Source organism: Eschscholzia californica, unplaced genomic scaffold (genome assembly GCF_041429995.1).
Source record: "Eschscholzia californica isolate CP2 unplaced genomic scaffold, dmEscCali1.0.p SCAF_1, whole genome shotgun sequence".
Lineage (NCBI taxonomy): Eukaryota > Viridiplantae > Streptophyta > Magnoliopsida > Ranunculales > Papaveraceae > Eschscholzia > Eschscholzia californica.
The window spans coordinates 16047874-16060798 of record NW_028238198.1 but is presented as its reverse complement, the minus strand read 5'-3'; the positions used below and the strand labels follow the sequence as shown (position 1 = coordinate 16060798).

The following is a 12925-nucleotide window of genomic DNA, read 5'->3' as shown; positions in this document are numbered from 1 at the left end:
TTTCTCACCTCCCTCCAGAGAAATTGAATTCCTAAAGTACTTAACGAAATCATAATTCTTAAGTATCTTTCTCTAATTCTTTTATGACACATACAGTGCTTCACAAAATTGTTCCTGTCGGATGCACGGGTCATGCGGGCCTAGTAACTATATACACCCCAATACCCCATGACTTCATCTGTCCCATCCCAAATGCCAAAACAGATGAGTTCTAGCAAAATCCTGAATCACACTTCTCATGATTTCAATGCCTATCTACATACACAACCAGATTTCATCTTCTCCAATATCAATCAGAACTATTGTAAAGCTTGCACAATGTATAGTTTGATCACAAAACCAAGTAGTTTGTAAGTTATATTGTCGTGTAGTGGTTCGCAAAAGATGATGGGAAGAAGGCTACAAATATATAATTCAATCATGTTTAATAGTGCATAGTCTGTTCAATACTCTCCAGCCAAGAAGTACTTTAACAGCGGGGAAAGACGTATAAAGGAGTGGGTGCCTCGAGCAATGAACACCCTCATATCAACTAAGGAAAGAAAACACGGACGAAGATCTTGGTTGATTTGATTTTAGAATTTTCGTTATTGTATTTATCCAACATATCTTCTTGTAATCATAATGTACATCCTATAAGTATAACTTGTTAATAATCAATAAATCAGATATTTTATCCTAATTACTCTCTACGGAGACTAATATCAGGATACTCGGAGATTACTGCAAACACAAACTCAATTCCATGGCCACTAATATCAGGATACTCGGAGACTACTGCAAACACAAAAGTAGAAGAAAAAGAGACAGTACTAATAGTTTTACTAGTAGTAGAGTTGCCACCTGCTGCTGCCCCGGACGGCAATGAAGAAGTCTTCTTATATACTTATATTCAACGCGACTATCAACACACTTTGGAAGTGATTCCATTGTTTAGGCTCTCAAATGGGACTTTTAGGAATATTTTTTTTTTTACTATTTTCACTATGGAAGGACAATTGATAATGGATATTATTACACAAAAGTGGTGGATAGATGGACCATTGAAAAGTAGTTGCAGGTATTCTTACCTAGTTTCAGTTTTCTTATTCCACAGGAGATGCAATACCTTCGATGCATTTCGGAACAGTCTAAAGGTCCTTTTCTTGAGCTTCCTCCAATATAAGCTTGATCAACTGTTTCATCTGAACGAAGAATGTCATACAATAGAGAAACTTCAATATTTCAGTATTGGTAGGGGGTGTGCCAGGCCAATGCAATAGTGCAACACAAAGACGACACTCGAGAGCCCCAGCAGCAAGCTACTGTGATGGACCCTCCCCCATGAAAAAAATTAATTTAATATCGTGTGAACCAATGGTCCACATATCAGATATTAAACTGATAAGAACAGATACTACACTTGATCTTAGCCAAAAGGCCGAGAAAGGTATATGCTTTCTGCTGTATCTCTTGTGTGTTTTTATAATAGTAGCCAACTTCCTTGGTTGCTTTCACTTATCTGTGTGGGGCTATTTCGACCCACCATATAGTTATGCTTATTGGTTGATTCAATTAAATTCCAAAAGCGACTTTCATTCATTCGGTGACTATTGCTCTTAAACTAGAGGATAAAGACTTTCATCCAGGGACTATTTCTCTTAAACTAGAGAATAAGGATAGACCGCTAAAACTAACGAGATTATATCAATTCAATTTAGTTCATTAGATTCATGAAGAACAACCACACAAAGCGATTGTTATTCCGAGTTATTGCAATTGTTGTAAACACAAAAAGAGGATGGCAAGTTTGTTCCAGCCGGTGGAATATATTACGAATTAGTCTACATAAGCTTCCATCATTTAAAACATTAAACATAAAATTGACAGGGGCCGCGCGGACGCGTACCCCCTCTATCACAAATTATGACGTAGACTCCACCACTTGGGTAGATCTTAGGCGAGTGCCCCTCCTAAGTGCAATGGAGGTCACTAACCTAGGCCATGGTCCTTCCTGATCAACCATTGACCCCGTCCAGGTAAGTATGTTTTAATGTTACTCATACACCTTATCTTGTACAACTGCTCTACATAGCTTTTTCTTCCACTTTATAGATGTGGGACTATCAAGTTCTGATACGGCACAACAACTTAACATATTCCTAGCTCGAGTAACTTGTAGGAGGAAGTGTACCTCCATCAAGCCCAAATAATACATGTATCTCCATGACCTCATCTGTCCCACCCCAAATGACAAAACAAATGAGTTTTAGCTCCATGACTATATTAATGAACAATATGCATTTCTTTTATCACAAAAATAAGTAGTTTATGAGTATTGTCGTCTGATTTTCGTAATACAATGGAAAGAATTGTTAAAATATACAATTCAATCATTTTTACTTGTTCAGTAGTGCTAAGTCTATTCAATCCTCTGTAGCCAATTGTTTTAGTAGTCCGGAGAAGCAACTTTATGTTACAATAACTCATCTGAATTACGTTTGTCATCTCAAAAGATCTTTATACGCCCCGAAAGAGGCTGTTAGAGTTTTGTTTAAGCGCTTTGCTGGTTTTCTTTTAGAGTATAGTTGTCATAAGAATGAGACTGACACATTCATTCTTGCTTTATTATGACGAGACAGTGCTTAGGTCTCTGTCTTACTTCGGTATCGAGGTTAATCGAACTGAGGATTCTTACTGCCGACCCTATAGAAGTATACCTTGGAGCTTCTGCAGAAGTCAGATATGCTTGATTGCAAGAATTTTCTCACTCATATTTCCGGCAGTGTCCTCAATTTTCTTTTTTGGATGGGGATTTACTTGAAGATATAATTCAGTATCGCAACATTGTTTGTGCTTTACATTATCTCACCTTAACTGGGGGAACATTGCCTTTAGGGTGAACTATTTCGCCCAGTTTATGCATTCTCCATGCAATTCTCACCTAAAATTGGTCAATCGGCTTTCTGATACGCAAAGGTGATATTACTTCTCTTACAACGTATTTTGACTCGGACTGGGTTAGGTCCCTTGATTTGAGGAAATCAACCTATGAAGTCCGTGCGTTTCTTGGTTCTTCTGTGCTGGTATGAACTTGGATGATGCAACAAACTCTTGCTCGGTCCTGTGTTGAGGTAGAGTATAAGGCATTGACCAATGTTGCCTCTGAGGTCCTTTTGGGTGGGGTTATCTCCTGTTGAAGTCGGCATCCATGTTTCGCCTTCCTCAAAGCTCTTTCATGATAATGTTAGTGCTAATCATGTAGCCAATAATCTTGTTACAACGCAAGGACGAATCATATTGAGGTTGATTTCCACTTCAAACTTAAGAACCTGAACAAGCACGAGTTTGCCGCAAACAAAACTGAAGGTGCTCAAAGGCAAACCCTCAATTATAAGAGTGCCCAGGTGAACAAAGTGCAATTTGAGTGCAAGGATAAAGAGGTCTGGAGTTATGTTTTTGTTCGTTTTGTAACTGTTTTCGCTAGCGGTATGTGCCAAGTGATCCAAATTTGAGCGGTATGAAGAGATAAAGTTGGTTCTTCTACTTATAATGCTTCTGCAGATTTTGCTCAAAAGTACCCTTCAGTTGCCGAGAAACTCCTCTCTGGTAGCCGCATTAGTTGATTCACAAAAAAAAGTCATTTTTTTCGTCTGCACATAATATACATAAAGATTCAAAACTACAGGGTATATTGTAGCAATGATCTCCCAAACCATCCACTCCTATAACCTATTAATAATACATAAACAGAGTCATAGTCGGTGGATTGAATTTAGTTGCAGGTTGATCAGCACAACCTCCCAATGACATGAATACCCACTTGCTGAGATGCTTTAACTCAAAGGCTACACCTGAGATGCCACCGGAAACACATGAAATTTTGGAAGTTAAGGATTGGTAGGGGTGCGCCAGGCCAATGCAGTAGTGCAATGCAATGACGACACTCGAGAGCCCCAGCAGCAAGCTACTGTAATGGACCCTCCCCCATGAAAAAAATTAATTTAATATCGTGTTAACCAATGGTCCACATATTAGATATTAAACTGATAAGAACAGATACTACACTTGATCTTAGCCAAAAGGCCGAGAAAGTTATGCTTTCTACATCATCTCTTTTTTGTTTTTATAACAGTTTTCAACTTCCATGGTTGCTTTAACTTATCTGTGTGGGACTATTTCGACCCACCCTATAGTTATGCTTATTGATTCGACTAAGGAAAGTTTTAAAGGGGCCTCCCATTCTTGTTAAAAGGCCCCTCCCTGTGAATTCGGTACGAGCTCACCGAATTCACAAGAGAACTTTCGCCCCGAGTCCACCGATTGTACAAGAGACCTCTCGGTCTTGGCCCACCGAATTTCTACTCCAATAGCCTATTTTGTGATTTCGGTGGACTCGTTTCCATCTGTGGAAAATATTACAAATTTAATCTATATAAGAGGATAGCAAGTTGGTTCCATCCTGGGGAAAATATTACAAATTTAATCTGTATAAGATTCCACCGTTTCAAACATTAAACATAAAATTGGCAGGGGCCGCGCGAACGCGTACCCCCTCTATCACAAATTATGACGTAGACTCCCCCACTTGGGTAGATCTTAGGCGAGTGCCCCTCCTAAGTGCAATGGAGGTCACTAACCTTGGCCATGATTCTTCTTGATCAACCATTGACCCCGTCCAGGTAAGTATGTTTTAATGTTACTCATCCATTTTGTCTTGTACAACTACTCTATACATATTTTTGTTTTCCTTGATAGATGTGGGACTATCAAGTTCTGATACGGCACAACAACTTAACATATTCCCACTTACTAGAATTGAAGCCTAGTTCGAGTGACTTTGAAGGAAGTTAGCTCGATCGAGCCCAAATAACTACATGTTGACTTTATCACATATGTGTTCCAATTTACACAGATAAACCAGATGTTCCGCTCTTGTCTCCATCCCAAGACTCTAGGTCGATTATGATAGAGAAAGATATTCTCTATATTTAGAATTAGAAGTTTCTATATTTTGAAAGACATTCCATAGTTATTTAATATTAGGAGTTTCTATATTTTAGAGTTCTAAGTAATTTAGGAGTTTCTATATTTCTAAATATTGAGTCCTAGTTGATGTCTAATTAGGAGTCCTAGGAGTTTCTATATTTCTAAATATTGAATCCTAGTTGATGTCTAATTAGGAGTCCTAGTTGGAGTCTAAATTGTCTAGTTATAGCCTATATATATGGCTGAGTTCATAGTAGTTAGATATGGATATGAATATTGAAGTTATTAACAAAGTTTTATATTAGTATTACGTTTATCTTTGGCTGGCCTAGAGAAGAACTTGAAGGTTCTTATCAATTGGTATCCAGAGCAGACGCTCCTATCATTCGCTTTCGCACTACTTTTTATCTTCGTTAGAGAATCTTATTTTTGGTACAAATTCAAAAAAAAAAGTGAAAGAATGAAGAAACAATTAGGTGAATTAGCGGAGAAGATGACTGAGATGACGGTAAATCAATCATTATTGATTGAGAAAATTGGTCGATTGGTCGAAAATAGAGAGATTGTGTCTTAAAGAAGTGATCGTTTTAAAGGTGAAAGATTATATTTTGCACGATTTAACGGATCAGATGTAGAAGGATGGATTTTTCAAGCTGAACAATATTTTTAGTTCTATGACACTGCACAAAACCAAAAGATTCAGTTTGCAATCAGTTACTTGGATGGAAAAGCATTACAATGGTATCGATGGGCTAGAAGAGGTAACTATTTTCGTTCATGGGAAGAGTTTGTCGAAGCGGTTGTAGGTCGTTTCGGGAGAACAATGTATGAAGATGCAGGGGCTGCACTAGCAAAATTACGACAAACAGGGTCCTACATTGAATATCAAGAAGAGTTTGAGCGTCTTTCAAACATGGTTAATGATTTACCAGATAGTTTTGTAATGAGTTGTTTCATGAGTAGATTGAAAGACGAGGTTAGACTAGAAACTAAATCCTTTAATCCAGTAAACTTACATGATGCAATGTCTATAGCAAGATTACAAGATGAAAACGTCTATTTGAGGCACCAAAGATATATAGATATTACAAGACCAAAACCCTTTATCAACGCAGAACCACTGAACTCAAGACCACCAGCGATACCAAACCAGATTAATAATGAAGCACCAGTAATTCGCCGACTCACATTAGTTGAGGCCGAAGAAAGAAGGAAACAACAATTGTGCTATAATTGTGATGAGAAGTGCCATCGCGGTCATCGATGTAAGACACAAACTTTATTCCTCATTGAGAAAGAAGAAGAGAATGACGATGCAAATCAAACTGAAACGGAGAGAGTTGATGAAAAGATGCACACACAAGAAGAAGAACGTGTGGAGATTTCTATGCATGCATTGGACGGCTCCCCCGCACCACAAACCATGAAGGTCCAAGGAGAAATTGAAAGAGCTCAAGTTATCGTTTTAATTGATTCAGGTAGTACACATAATTTTATTGACGCTTCCATTCCTAAGAAGCTAGGTATTAAAATTGTACTTGAAAACTCTTTTGAAGTTATGGTAGCAGATGGATCAAGAATTGCTAGTGAAGGGCAATGTGTTAATCTAGAGTATAAAATTAATCAGTATGCCTTCACGGGAAATTTTTATATACTAAAACTTGGTGGTTGTGATATGGTATTGGGAGTAAGTTGGCTACAAACACTTGGACCAATAACTTGGGATTTCAAGTACTTAACAATGAAATTTACTGTACGAGGTAAAAAATTTAGTTTGGAAGGTGTAAGAAGAAGGAAAGTGAAGACCGTTAGTAGCCATGCCATGCAACGACTTGATAGGCAAGGATCATTTGGAGTATTGTGTCAACTTCTTCCTACCCTTAAGAGTCATCTTCATATTACCCAAAATAAGATGAAACAATATGCTGACAAAAGGTGGAGGGATGTGGTATGGCAATTAGGAGAGTATGTGCATTTAAAGTTACAACAGTATCGACAAAGTTCTACAATAAGAAGTGTGTCTCAAAAGTTATCTCCAAAGTATTATGGTCCATATAAAATACTCGAAAGAATCGGTCCTGTAGCGTATAATTCGGAATTGCCAGAGGGAACTAAAAATCATCCTGCTTTTCACGCTTCTGTTTTGAAGAAGACACTTATACTCAATATTCCGATTGATGATGAAATACCAATCGTCGAAGATGAAGGAGACCCGGTGTTGACATGATCGAGAACATCCTTGAGGGCAAGGATGTTGTCAAGGGAGGAGGAATGATAGAGAAAGATATTCTCTATATTTAGAATTAGAAGTTTCTATATTTTGAAAGACATTCCATAGTTATTTAATATTAGGAGTTTCTATATTTTAGAGTTCTAAGTAATTTAGGAGTTTCTATATTTCTAAATATTGAGTCCTAGTTGATGTCTAATTAGGAGTCCTAGGAGTTTCTATATTTCTAAATATTGAATCCTAGTTGATGTCTAATTAGGAGTCCTAGTTGGAGTCTAAATTGTGTTGATGTCTAATTAGGAGTCCTAGGAGTTTCTATATTTCTAAATATTGAATCCTAGTTGATGTCTAATTAGGAGTCCTAGTTGGAGTCTAAATTGTCTAGTTATAGCCTATATATATGGCTGAGTTCATAGTAGTTAGATATGGATATGAATATTGAAGTTATTAACAAAGTTTTATATTAGTATTACGTTTATCTTTGGCTGGCCTAGAGAAGAACTTGAAGGTTCTTATCAGATTAACCTAAAGATGTGTATTCCGATCATTGGTTCACAAGTCTTTTCATTTCCCCCGACAACTATGTGAGAATAGACTTGTTGATATATATCATAATATGGTTTATATATAATACTAAAGAAAAGAATCGCCATACAATCTATTGACTCGGAAGAAATGAATACCACATTTCTTTAGAGAAGCTTATATGTGTTCTAATGGGAAGGAACAACAATTCTTTTTCAAACCCATATTTCCCTGCATTGACCCAAACAGGTTAAGTTAAAAAAATAAAAAGGAAAGCTCACCAGCCCTAATCAACTAACTCGAATAGACTAAAGAAATTGACATCAACAATGGTCAGGGAGGACTGATTCGGCACTGGATGACGATGATAGAGTTCCACCTTATCTACATCACAATATCTTCATAGTCTCCTCTCAAATTTATGGATATACTATAACTCATGTCAATTGCCCGCAACTCTATTTCTTCCACATATTCACCTCCCAAATTTGGATAACTTGTTTTCGACAATCAAGCCTTTACTCCAACAAGAAAACACCCACCCAACCAGCCACAAGAACTAGACCCTCTTCTGTCTCAGATTTATGGGTCTCCTATCACACGCTACTTCAACCAAGAGTGCCCCGAAAGCAAAAATTTTGGTGCTTGTGGTAGTTGAGAGATAGAAGTACTAAACTGTGTTGAAACAAAAACGGAAAAATTGGAGATTAATTTAAAGGTATCGGATTTGTGTGTCATTAAGAATAACCAAGTGCAACGAGAGAAATCGTCAACTAAGGTTAAAAAATAGTGGCATCTGGAGTGAGATGGGATAGAAAAGGGACCCCATAAGTCCGCATGAACGAGTTCAAATGGTCTAGAAGAAGATGTACTTAATCGAAAGGTAGTCGTGAAAACTTAGACAATAGACAAACATCGCACGATGTTTTATTAATAAAAATAAACTTCATAAATGGAGTTTTGGAAACTAAATATTGAAAACTAGAAAGAGAGGGATGGCTTAAGCGCCAATACCATACATTGAAAGAATTACTACTAAGACTAGCACTTCAAACAGAAAAAGAACAAATCCTAAGATCCGTGCAAAGAAAATAGAGTCCTTCACGGAGATCACCAAGTCCAATCCTCGTTCTCGTTAATGGGTCATGAAAGACACAAGAGCGAAATCAAAGGTAACAAGAAATCTCAGTGAAGAAGTGATTTGAGATACAGAAGTTAAATTGATTTTAAATTCTGAAATACGTAAAACATTGTTAAGACAAAGTTGTTTCGTAAAAAAAATAGTACCAATGTGATGAACTCGAATTCGAGAACCATCTGGTAAATGGACAAAATAATTCGGGGTGGGGTTGTAACATAAGAAGAAAAGCAAGATAATGAATAACACATGTGCTTTGAAGCACCTGAATCAATAACCCATGGAGAGGAAAGGAAGTTTATACATGTTAGATTAATACCCGGTTCAGCTGCTCCATTAGACGTCATAGTGGTGCCTGCAGTGGTTCTTTGCTGGTCCAAAAGAGATAAGAGGCTCTGGTATTGTTCTTGTGAAAGTGAAGTTGCTAGGGGCAACCCTGAAGTTAACGGATCAGTTACATTTGTCGCAAATGGGCTTGCGCTGCTGTTGGGTCGTTGTCGAGGTGCCTGGCCAGTTCGGTTAGGGTATCCATGCAGCTGGAAACAAGTTGCTTTAACATGATCGTGGGTGTGACAATAATCACAATACGGTTGTTGGCGTTTCGGGGGGTTGCGATCCGATTTGTCCGACCTAGGTTGGTCGTTATGGTTAACCGCAAGGGCAGCAACTTCGGACTCATTTGAGATGACCGCCATTATGTTTTGTTGTACCTCATCTTGCTTAATGATGCACCCGAAAGGTTTCATACCTAAGCGGAGGCATGAAGTAGTAACCCGGCAAAACCGGAGTCGATCCAAAGATAGGAGGGTAACTCTGATGTCGAATGGTCTAATCTACCGGTGTAGGTGCCACAAGCTAACTTAGACAAAAACGAAAAGAAACAAAGGTAAACGGGGGGGAGGGGGGTTATATTGAATAAGCAACGCAAGAAGAAAATAAGTAAAACTTAAACCAAATTATCAATGTAAACGGCGCGAGAGAAGAGTCGGAGGAACAAGACTCAGGAAATAAACAAGTGAGAGAGGTGTCGAACCGGAAACCCGTAATGATGAACCTACGACTATGTGTGGTCCGATCTAATGTGTCCAAGTATAAACGAAGTTCGACTCTTAAGGTTGATGTCTCTAAGCACTACGTATATCCGGAGATCATGCTAATCAAACAAACGTCCTAATCGATTAAACCCGAGTCATTGAAGGTATTGTCTAGTCACCTAACTATGTGAAGTGCATAACAAAACACATGAAATTTGACTTAAACTACGATCAATATCGAATACTTCGTTTCATCTATTAACTATGTGAAGAACATGACAAAACACATGAAAATATGATTGAAACGATAATCGAATTGAGTGAACATCAATTCATAATTAAAACATTAAATCATACCAAATTTATCACAACTTCATCCCATAGTCGACACACTAAAGTTAGCTAAACATGGTGAATAAGTAGTAAATGAAAAGAAGATGACGAGAGATGCTGCCTTTTTCAATGTGGTGCGAGGCTAAGATTATCAGAAAATGTTAGTCTTTAAGGCGCAGCCGATCTCAACTTAGCGGAATGTTGATTTCCCTTTAAAATTACAAAATGAGTCTCTCCGAGTAAAAATCAGAGTTCTCCTTAACAATGAACATCATTTTCTCCATTTAGATATCAACCTCCATGAAACCCTAACTCAAGCTTTCTCTCTCTAGAAATTTCAACCCAAAATCAAATCAAATAACATGGGTAGCTAGCCAATGACTTGGGGAGTGAAAACCCTAAGTTTTCCGGCCAAAATAATGGCTGGAAAAATTCGGCCCAAGATGAAGAAGATCCGACCAAGAAAATAGAGATTATGGCCAAGTAAGCTACGCCGCAGCCATCCCTAGCTTGTCCTGAGATGTCGCGTGCCGTCCCTAGCTAAATCGTAGGCGTTCCGAGCAAGTTCCCTAGTTGTGCCTCACTAAAACCCGAGTTGTCGCTTCTTCCTTAGTTTCGAGTTGCTGCTATGTCGACCTAGTGTAATGGTCGGCCAAGCTTGGTCGGCTGCTCCTTCTTTCCTTCTCTCTCTAGCTCCCTCAAGCTCCTCTCAAACCCCACCCCCCAAAAACCCTATAAAACCTCCAACTTGAGAAAACTCTAGCCTATTCCCCTTCTGCCTAATGGCTTTATTCAAAAAGGGGAGATAATAGGGGTAGTGATGACCTTCGTTTTTCAGCTCTGCATATCTGTCGTCGGGTCATCGTAGAACACTTTGTCTCCTCCAATGGTGTCTGGATTCGTTTTTTCTTGCTCGCAGCCCTGGGCGGAGACGAGATAGCATTTCCGGGCTATTTTCTGGTCTCCCCTGACCGTCCCGATGAGATTCATTCCCGGAATTGGGAACTTCATCATAAGGTGGGTCATGGAAACTATTTCTCCTGACTCCCTCAGAAAGTTTCTGCCCAATATGATATTATAAGCGTACATCTTATCGACGATTGCAAAGTTTAGCATTATCACCTTTGTTGATTCTCCTCCGCCGATCAGTACTGGCAGGGTCGTTATTCCATCTGTTTCGACTTAATTGTCTCTGAATCCTGTCAAGCAAGATTTATAAGATTTGAGATGGCGTTCGCTTACCCCGAGTTTATGGAAGCATGTTCGGCTCATGACCTCTGTGGAGCTCCCCGTATCAACTAGAATGTGTCCCATCCTCCAATTGGCAATTACGGCTGTTATTACCAGCGGATCTGTGTGCAGAGTTATAACCCCGACCAGATCGTCGTCTGTAAATATAATGGGTGGAGTTTCCATGGCAGGTTTGATTAAAAAGACTGGCCGGTTCCTTGCATCGTTGGCGTATCTGCGCTGCTCGCCTTTGGTTGCTCCTCCGAGGGTAGGTCCTCCTGCTATGGTATTGATATTCCCCATTACTCCGGGGGACCCCTCTGAACCTTTGTTTGCTTTCCTAGAAGTCCTGCCCGTTGGTTTCAGATCCCGATCTGATTCCTGCCCTGTTTACTGACATTTTGTTTCGGTATTCGTAGGGTCGTTGTTCTTTATGGATGTATTTATCAAGTTCTCCTTTTCTTACCATCTCCTTAATTAGATTTTTGAGGTGCCGACAGTCGTCGGTCTTGTGGTCGTAGCCTATGTGAAAGGCACACCACGCAGTCATATCTTTGGATCCGAACTCTCTCGATCGTCATTGGGTTTGGGCAAATCACCTTTTCTTTCGCTATCAGTACCTGCAAGATTTCCTCCCTTCCTTTCATTAGGGGGTGTATGCTGCGAAGTCAGCCCTGGGCCTCCTGCCTCGCTCTCGTTCCCTGGGTAACCTGACTTCCTCCCGTTCTCTTTTTCGGTGGCGTTCACTTTCATAAGGAATATTGGCCACCTCCTTCATCCGCAAGTAATTCTCCTTTGTCCTGATAAACTGTTGCAACCTTTCTATCAGATCTGCGAGGCTGTCTGGCTTTTTCCTCGAGATATCTTTGATTACGTCATCCTGTGAGACCTCTCTGTAAGGCGATAAAAGCGACGTTTGATTCCAGGTCAGGAACCTGTACCATAAGGTTGCGAAATCTCTGCCAGTAGCTTGCTAGTGTTTCGCTCTTTCCTTGTGCCACATTGAACAACTTGTCGGTCCCTCTCTTGATACTGGTGCTTCCTCGGAAAGCTTGGGCGAGCTGGTCAAAAGACTTTATTGACCCCGGGGCTAGCGCTTGGTACCATGCCTGAGATGGCCCTTTTAGGATGGTGGCGAGTTTTTCGGATTCCGGTATTTCCCGGCAGAGAGGTGGCTGTCGAATTACCGTCCTTCCCCAGAGTTTGTCCTTCTATTTTTCTCTCGTTAGTTCCGCTACTTGATGTATGAGCAACTCGCAGAGGGTGGGGTCGTCCACGCACCCCTCGCGTATCCCAGCGTTCTTGGGGGTATAAGGTTCGTCTGGGTTTTGCACTCCTTGGTCCCTCAAGATGCTCTCCAGACACATCTGGTCGCCTGGTTGCAGAGTTAGGGTCTCAGGTGCGTAGGTGTCGCTAGGCGAGAAGAGCCTTCTCGCGAACGTCCTGAGCACTTCTTTCCTTTCATTG

The 12925-nt window shown here is 39.8% G+C and overlaps 4 non-coding genes across 4 annotated transcripts; all 4 read right to left on the bottom strand.

The window, feature by feature from the left end:
• Window positions 1-1235: 1235 nt before the first annotated feature.
• Window positions 1236-1433, bottom strand: LOC147564540 (U2 spliceosomal RNA). The gene has a single exon (XR_015231572.1). It is a non-coding gene; the product is annotated as a U2 spliceosomal RNA (small nuclear RNA).
• Window positions 1434-1866: 433 nt separating this feature from the next.
• LOC147564539 (U1 spliceosomal RNA) lies at window positions 1867-2026 on the bottom strand. The gene has a single exon (XR_015231689.1). It is a non-coding gene; the product is annotated as a U1 spliceosomal RNA (small nuclear RNA).
• A 1854-nt stretch (window positions 2027-3880) lies between these two features.
• LOC147564538 (U2 spliceosomal RNA) lies at window positions 3881-4078 on the bottom strand. The gene has a single exon (XR_015231582.1). It is a non-coding gene; the product is annotated as a U2 spliceosomal RNA (small nuclear RNA).
• A 431-nt stretch (window positions 4079-4509) lies between these two features.
• On the bottom strand, window positions 4510-4669 carry LOC147564537 (U1 spliceosomal RNA). The gene has a single exon (XR_015231692.1). It is a non-coding gene; the product is annotated as a U1 spliceosomal RNA (small nuclear RNA).
• Between the last annotated feature and the right edge of the window lie 8256 nt (window positions 4670-12925).